The sequence below is a fragment of the Macaca fascicularis genome, chromosome 16, assembly GCF_037993035.2.
Source record: "Macaca fascicularis isolate 582-1 chromosome 16, T2T-MFA8v1.1".
NCBI lineage: Eukaryota > Metazoa > Chordata > Mammalia > Primates > Cercopithecidae > Macaca > Macaca fascicularis.
This window is the reverse complement of record NC_088390.1, coordinates 244,801-253,003: the sequence shown is the minus strand read 5'-3', so window position 1 is coordinate 253,003 and position 8,203 is coordinate 244,801. Positions and strand designations below refer to the sequence as shown.

Here is an 8,203-nt window from a genome sequence, read left to right as displayed (position 1 = left end):
ACAGGACCGGGAAATGGGTTCTTGTTCCATGTCCTGGATCCCAGGAAGCCCTTGCCCTGGACCCTGTAATGCCCGGGGTCTTCCTGAGAAACGCTGGTGCCACTGGAGCACAGCCCAGCCCCCTCCAGTTTCTCCGCTTTGTAACTGCACTTGTGTTTAGCAGATCTTCCAGGACTTAGATGCTGTTTGGTGTGAGCCAGGTTTTGTGTGGAAAGAGGAGAGATCCGAGCCGGCAACCAACCAGCCCAGAACCATCTTTTATTCCAGATTCTGTGTCCAAAAGCTTACCCGTGGACATTGAGGGTGATGCATTTCTGCTCGAAGACATCTGTGGACTCAGCTGGAGGGATCGAAAGGATGTGGAGCCTCTTCACTCCTGGCCTGGGCTTGGACCTGCTGTGCAGCCTCTCAGTGGCACCAGGGCCCCCTTGTGTCACAGTGGCCTCGGGTTGGTGGCACTGCCCCAGGGTGTCCCAGGCTTCATGATAGTAGGGCCTGCTTGTGCCATGGCGGCCTCGGGATGGTGGCACTGCCCCAGGGTGTCCCAGGCTCCAAGGCCAGTGTTCCGTCCAGCGAAGGGAAGTTGTACTGTAAGGTCTAGTCTCGGAAGGTGCCTGGGGTCCTATCCTTCAGAGCGGTCCTGCACTCACCACAAATCAAGCCAGGGGAGGCCCTGCCAGAATTTGCAGCTGTGTTTCAGGTCATTCCACAAGGCCTCTTTTATTTTGGGCTAGTCAGGTATATAATTCTTATTCTCTGGTTTTTTTGAGACAGGCAAAAAAAAAACAAAAAAAAAAACAAAAAAAACAAAAACCTTTTTGTTGCCCAGGCAGTAGTGTGAGCACAGCTTACTACAGCCTCAACCTCCCAGGCTCAAGCGATCCTCCTGCCTCAGTCTCCTGAGTAGCCAGGACCCACAGGCACATATTCCACGTGTCCCCATGCCTGACTTATTTTTGTGTTTTTTGTAGAGATGGAGTTTTGCAATGTTGCCCAGGCTAGACTCGAACTCCTGGACTTAAGCAGTCCAGCTGCCTCAGCCTCCCAAAGTACTGAGATCACAGGCATGAGCCACCGTGCCTGGCCAAGTGTGTTTGTAATTTCAAAATTAAGAGGACCCAGAGTCAGTTAATGACGTCTCTACTGGAACATGCTGCTTATAGTACATTAGGAAAAATCATCCAGAACTTGGAAAAGGGGCTGGACAGACACAGCCCTTTGAGGTTGTCCGATGAACCCCTGGGGTCTTTAACCATGTGGAGGGATGTACCATGTCAGACTCACTATTGTCGACCGGCTGAAGCCCAGGTTTCATGAGGCTTTGTGTCAGCTTGTAGTACTTTCTCTGGCAGAGATGCGAGTGACTTCTGCTCAGTGAGAGGCTCATCTCAGGGACTTCATGGCCTGAGGGACGGCAGCCTGTTTGAGCTGATCCAGCAATCTCGCGCTACCCTTATTTTCTGAAACGCCTATGAGTGACTTCTCACACGGTCTTTGAAGCGGCTTCGTGCCCGCCCTCCTTGGTAATGATCGAATGCTTTTTTTGACCCCTCGTCCCCTTTCTTTGGGGTGTTCCAGTCTCAGTTCTCATGATGTGTTCTGCTTCTGCAGGAATTTCTGAAGCTGCTGAGTGTAGAAAGCACTGAGGAGGCTGTGCTCCCACCCCTGTGAGTCTTCCAGGCATCATCCTCTCCCCTTGGTGAGGCGGCGTCCATGGCACACCGAGGAGGCTGTGCTCCTGTCCCCCGTGAGCTTTCCAAGTGTCCTCGTCTCCCCTCCAGGGGGACAGGAGGAACCTTTCAAACCCTTCTTAAACTTGTTTTCATGTCTTTGTTTTAACAGTTTTCTTTGCATCGTCTCCCTTATCCAGAAGTGAGGGTGAACGCTGAGTTATTCACGGGAGTCAAGAAACCACACGCAGCCCAAAGTGACGTTTGTTTCCCTGAAATGATTTGTGTGTGTTCACCTTAAAATGCAATCAGTAAAACAGGTGTGTTTTGAGGAATGACTTTAAATTACTCAGGTGAAAATGTGACAGTTAAATTTAATCATCTGTGTGGGTGTCCACAACCCCCTTCTGTGATTGCGTGTGAGTTTGTGACTTCCGGTTATTTTTGAAGAAAGAAAATCTGTTGCTGAGGACTTCAGATGGTGTGCTGGGATTGTGTAGGGTGGACATCGGGGGCTTCAGTATGTGGCTTCCTTGAAGAGGTTCAAATTAAGGCTGAGAGTCCCTACTCCAAAATGCTCCGAAACCTGAAACATTCCGAGCTTCCTCATGACACTCGAAGGAAATGCTCTTCGGAGCACTTTGGATTTCAGGCTGGGGATGCTCAACTGGAAAGTGAAATATTGCAAGACCCTTCTGGCCCCAGGAGCTTGGATAAGGTCATGGAGGGGGCCTGTGCCGGGTGTCCCTGGAGTGTGAGGCAGCCTGGGCTCGCTGAACTGGTTTTTGTAGGAGCCACAGAAGGGAAAGAGGGTCAAAGTGGCCACGCCTGGCTCCTGAGAAGGCTGGACCAGAAGGAGGTGGGCGCAGAGGGCAGCAGTAGAGTCCCCAGCGTCCGGGGCTCCTGTCCCTGGTGGAGTTGAGAGCCTCCTCTAGTTGTGGCCTCTCCGCTGTCAGCAGCCACTGAGGCCTGAAGGGAGAGGGGGCTGAGGAGAGGAGGAAGGGATAGGCCTGCTTCTGGAGAGGGCCAGCATCGGCCTGTGCTAGCCTCGTGTGTTACTCCTGCATCCAGGGTGCACGGCCATGCCTCGTGGTGTAGCGGTTCCCGGGATGCACAGTGCTCTTGTCTGCAGTAACAGCTTTGTCTCCGACCCTTGGAGGCAAGTTACCTTTTTCCCCAGTGAAAAGAGGTAGAAAATCTTACACAAATGCATTTGCTCTAATGTCTATTTTCCGATAAGACATGGTCGCTTAGGCTACATCTTTGGGAGGTCAAGGCAGGAGGATCACTTGAGGCCAAGGGGTTCAAGACCAGCCTGGACAACATAGCAAGACCCCCTCTGTATAACAGAAAAGTTAGCTGAGTGTGGTGGTGCGTGCCTGTGGTGCCTGCTACTCTGGAGGCTGAGGTGGGAAGATCACTTAAGGCTACAGTGAGGTGCTATTGCTCCACTCTACTCCAATCTTGGCAACAGAGCCGAGACCCAGTCTCAGAAAGAAAAGTAAAAAAAAAAAAAAAAAAAAAAAAATCCAGAAATGTCATTTTGTTTTTAAATTATCCCAAAAGAAAAATCGTTTTTTTTCTAAGAATGTAAAGGGAAACTGATACGATTCTTTCCTTGCATTGTTTTTCCTTTTCAAATATTTACAGTAGTCTGTCCACATCATCTCTCATCTCATTACAAAGCAGCAGGTGTCTTTGAGGTTAGTGGTGTTTCTCTGTGTCGCACCTTGGAGAACAGCCAGCATGAAACCTCTTACCACGATCGTGCACATCGTTTGTAGTCCCAATTAAAATCCTCTCCAGAGACGCCTGTGCTGCTTATTATAGCAGAACTTTGGTTGTGCTGAAATATGCATTCAGCTAATGGTTTTAAGCTCATATCTGAGATGACGCTGTGTAATTCCTGAAGCGTTATGGGATCAGTAATGATTGAAGATAATTCTGGCTGATGTCATTTAGAGGATATTTTTCACTTCAAGTTAAAGCTTCCTTCGTGATAGTCATTTTGGGATTCATTTAACTATGTGCTTTATTTCATAGCTCAAATTTTCATTAGTCATTTCATAGCATAGGATTTTGAAAGCAGATTTGGCAAAATCTTTCTAACAAAATGTTTGCTTATGACGTCCCAAGGAACAGCACTCAGAATTGCTGGTAACTGTGGTACATTTTAAGGCTGATGATAGAAGTCACTTGAACGGGAAGGGCTGCTTTGTGAGGCAGATGGGGTTTGAACCCCAACCCTCCTGATACACCAGTCCTGACCCTGGCCTTCTCTCCTCTCCACTGGGAGATGAGAAGGGTGCCAGCATCCTCCTCACAGGCTGTCCTGAGAGCCCTGGACTAAGGGCTTGTTTTCCTCTTGCAGGTGGCGCAGATGTGGGGGCTGGACGATATACACACTGCAGGCTGCCAGTGTCGGGGTAATCCAGTTTTATTCATAAAGGGGGGATTTGTTTTGCTCCCCTGCAGACCAGGTGCGGTGCTGCTGTTGTAGCAGGTGTGTGGATCCTCTTGGGTGGTCCTCAAGTGGACAAGGAGTCACCGATTCTGATTCCCAGTGTTAGATGTGGGGGGACCATGGACCTCATGTGTTCAGATGGGAGGAATAAAAAGTTTTGCTTGTAATTCCAGGACTGTCTATCCCAGGAATGCCAAACCACTGGCTTTCACCTGACGCAGTCGTAGGTGACACGGTATGGAAATGAGGACTCATGTTCCGCATACCTGAGCCCAGTACCCATCTCCCTCCAGGGCCGTGGCCAAGCCCTCCTCATTTCGTTGGGTTGCCAGCCTGGGGATCTGTAAGCCCAGTGACGTCTCCGGTCTCGGCCTCCCTCCCCGTGGGTGGACAGAAGGTGGCTTCAGGAATCTGGTGAAGAATGCCTGAATGAAGCCGAATTGTGACTGCAGTTCTGTCTAAGGGCCTCCCCGGGTGTTAGATGTCAGTAAATGACACCTGTGTGTGGATCTCATGTGATGAGAGAAACAGTGGGGGAAACCAAAGCTTGTGGAGTCTGCAGGTTCTCGACTTGGGGGTGTGTGTACCTGTGTACTTGGTGAGGGGTGTGATGTCTGGAATGAGTGTGCAGGTGTGTCACGTTTGTGCGTGTGTGGTGAGTGTATTTAGCAGGTGTGGCTGCAGTGAGCATGTTCATGTGTGTTGCATGTATTTGTCAGTGTGTGTGGAGTGTGTACGCACATCATATTTAGTGAGTGTATTTGAGGGTGTGTATGGAGTGCATACATGCGTTTGCGTGCATAGTATTGGGTGAAGGGGTGGCATGTGTGGAGTAAACATGCACACGTGTATGCTGTGTGTGGGGTTTCTACGTGGTCCTCCCCTGAGCCTGCTCCTGGGCCCTGCTGTCCTGGCAGCTTTACAGTTTGGTGCCTGTTTGATTCCGGAAGATTCTGGAACCAAATTCTGAAGCTGTGATCACAAACTTGCAGCCCTGGAGGACGCTGGCCCATGGAGCCGGCACGAGGGTCTCTGTGCTGGCCTCTCCCTGGGCTCTGTCCACAGAAGAGGATGTCCGATGATTGAGCTGTGCGGGTCTGTGGCTCCCCAGCCTCGAATCAGCCCTCGGTTCTGTCCCACCTCTGTTTTTCTTGCTGAGGGGCTCCGGGAAGTGGTGCCTGGGATGGCGTTTTCACCCTGGGGTTGCTTTGCCAGCTGCCCAGGTGCTGGCTGCCTGAGACCTGCTACCGTCCTGGGTGGACGGGGCTGGCGCGGGGACATCCCTGAGCACCCGCGGGAAGGCAGGTTTAAGAAGTGCCAGAGGTGAGTGGCTTCCTCCCACACTAGATTTTCTGGAAAGTTCTGGGTCTGATATTTTTCCCTAAGGGAAGTTAGAAACTGAGTTTCTCTTTAGGGGAACGTCTTCGCAGCGTCTGTTGTTTGAATGTTCTCCAAGTGTGGAATACTCGGGGCCGTATGTGTTTGGGAACATCCGTGTCCTGAGCGAATTCAGTAGGGAATGGAGAGAGGCCTCCTGTCAGCTTGGCCTCTGTTTCCAGCTTGTTGAGGGTTGGCGGCTGCTGGTATCCCAGGGAGAGTTAAACACCGGGCGGTGTGGGATGGGAACGTTTGCTCTGACAAGGTCAGTGGGAAAGCATCTAAACAAACGTTGCTGTTCTCCGGGCTCCTCGGGGTCGAGCTTGTTTTGTGGGGTTGAGGGAAAGCTACCTTTCTTCCTCTTCCTCACCATTTGAAAGGTGTCCAGGACACGTTCCTCTGGAGAGGTGATGCGCGTGAGTGGGGGTCAGGTCATAAGCTCCGAGGTTATTTGGGACCTGTCAACTGATTTCCTGAACACACAGGTTCCTGATTAGCTAAAACATTTCAACACGACGTGATAGCTGGTGGTTGTTTAAAGACTATCACAATTTTCCAGTTACTCTTTAAATGCCTGTTGAATAAGGGAAGATTCACATATTTTTCTTTTCCTGTCTGCATACTTGATATTTTGTTTTTTGTTTTTTATGTGGGTGTGCAGCTAACAGGAATTAGAAGCAGTCTCAGCCCTGGGGAGACTTCAGGACCGCCTCAGTCAGTGCTGAAGGGAGGCAGGGATTTGGGGGCCTACCTCCTCCATAGGACGGACACCAAGGGCCAGAGGTAAGCAATCTCAGTGAGGTCACAAAGACGGGCACACCCAGCACCCTGGCCCATGTGCCTCTCCTTCACCTTTGTCTCTGCTCAAAGCTGCTCTCCTGGGTCATCACGGGTGATCTTTAGGCACGTGCTTGGTTCTTTCAGAAGTGGCATCTGGCTGTGGTCAGTGTGGGCCCTCAGGACTTCCATGTTTTTGGCTCACATCAATATTGGGCAGTGGTGTATGTTTGTTTTGGAGGAGTAGATCCGGTGGATTTTGGCTTTGCCAACTCATTTAATACCTGTTCTCCTAGGCGCGGGGACCCTCTCGTAAGCCGCATGTTCTCCTGGGTTCTGGGACCCTATCTTAAGCTGTGTGTTCTCCTAGGCGCTGGGAGACTCTCATAACCTGTGTGTTCTCCTAGGCGCTGGGACCCTATCGTAAACTGCATGTGAGGGATCTCGGAGGTGCTCCTTATGAGGATCCGATGCCTGACCTGTGGTGGAACAGTTGCAATTCAAAACCACCCCCCAGAAAAATTGTCTTCCATGAAACCCATCCCTGGTGCCAAAAAGGCTGGGCGACAGCTGGCCTAACAGGTGCTAAGATGTCAGTAGATTTTTGGACTTGGGCCTCAGTTGAAGAGGATTAGATTTTGAAAGGTGGGGTTTGAAGGCTTCTAAAGGGCAGGTTTTCATCTCCAGTGGGGCCTGGCCAGAACTGGGTAGAACTGACCCAGAAGCTGACAACTAGTCAGGCTGGCTCACTGCCTGTGTCCTGTGTGTGCAGCCTTGCTGTTTATTCAATTGTCTGGTGGTGGTGTGGATTCCATCCACAGCCTCAGAGTAGTGGAACCCATTACTTCAAGGCTGACCTTATTTAACTTTATCAAAAAGACATGAAAATCATTTAGTATAAATCTTCCAGATACCTGTATCGTTTCTTTTCCCAGAGGCTTTTTAAGTATTGCAACTTAAAAATCTTAAAAAATAACTTAAAAGGAAAACCTCTAAGTACATTTTTGGTGAGCACCCTTGACAGCTTTAATATGTGAAGTAAATTCCCTTGACTTTTGTATTCCTAGAAACTCGTTCATGTTTGCAGATGACTTTGTATTTTGTCAACAGTGGCCACTGTTCAGTGACCATCATACCTGCCATGTCTCATTTAGAAAGTTGGATGTGGATGTATTCACTTTTCAGACACACAAACACATGGGCTGTTTGTTTTTGGTTTTGATTTTTTTGGGTTTTTCCCCCCCCAGCTGAATTCAAGAAAGGGAAACAAGCAGAGTAAGTCCCCGAAAGTGTCTGAGTGGCTGGGTGGGGGATCCTACTATGGTATTGGATTGTGTTCTGCCAGACATCGCTCCTCGAAAAGCTGACCCTGAAAGGGCTGGCATTGCCCTCACCCTGGGACATTCGTCTGTCTCACCAGAAAATGAAGAATCTGCCAGAGTACTGTGAGTAAAATTCAGTCAGAACTCAATTAACTAAGAGGCTTTGTCTCAAAGGCCAAAACATGAGGACACATTTTTAATTTTTAAGGAGCGCTTTATCGTGAGTCAGTTCTGACGTGTACTGCATTAGGAAACCTCTGAACTTCCACAGTCAGGCCCAGAACTCTGAGGGAAAGTGGTTGTGCCCTTCCCACTGATTTTTGTCACTAGCTTTATTCATTTCCTTAAAACCCTTTTTGTATGAGTTCTATTATAGTTTGAAAAAAAATTCACTGAGGTAGAACTGGAAGCGTTTCCGCAGTATTAATACTCATGACCCGTTCTGGGTCTCGGTATATGTGTACTCTATAAATGTACATGTGTGTATGTGGTGTACGCATACTACGTGTATTTCCACTGTGCATGTATTTACAATGTATAGGTATGTACACTACATTTGTGTCCTACATACGTGCATGCTGTAGGCATGCATG

At 49.4% G+C, this 8,203-nt stretch overlaps 1 long non-coding RNA gene across 2 annotated transcripts; it reads left to right on the top strand.

The window, feature by feature from the left end:
* The first annotated feature begins 267 nt into the window (after positions 1-267).
* Positions 268-5,597, top strand: LOC135967910 (uncharacterized). 2 transcript variants are annotated; one of them, XR_012425074.1, is made up of 6 exons: positions 268-448; positions 1,353-1,523; positions 1,612-1,667; positions 1,843-1,990; positions 4,042-4,096; positions 4,308-5,597. It is a non-coding gene; the product is annotated as an uncharacterized lncRNA (long non-coding RNA). The 2 variants fall into 2 exon arrangements; XR_012425075.1 differs by lacking the exons at positions 4,042-4,096; positions 4,308-5,597 and having other exon boundaries at positions 1,843-3,199.
* The last annotated feature ends 2,606 nt before the right edge of the window (positions 5,598-8,203 follow it).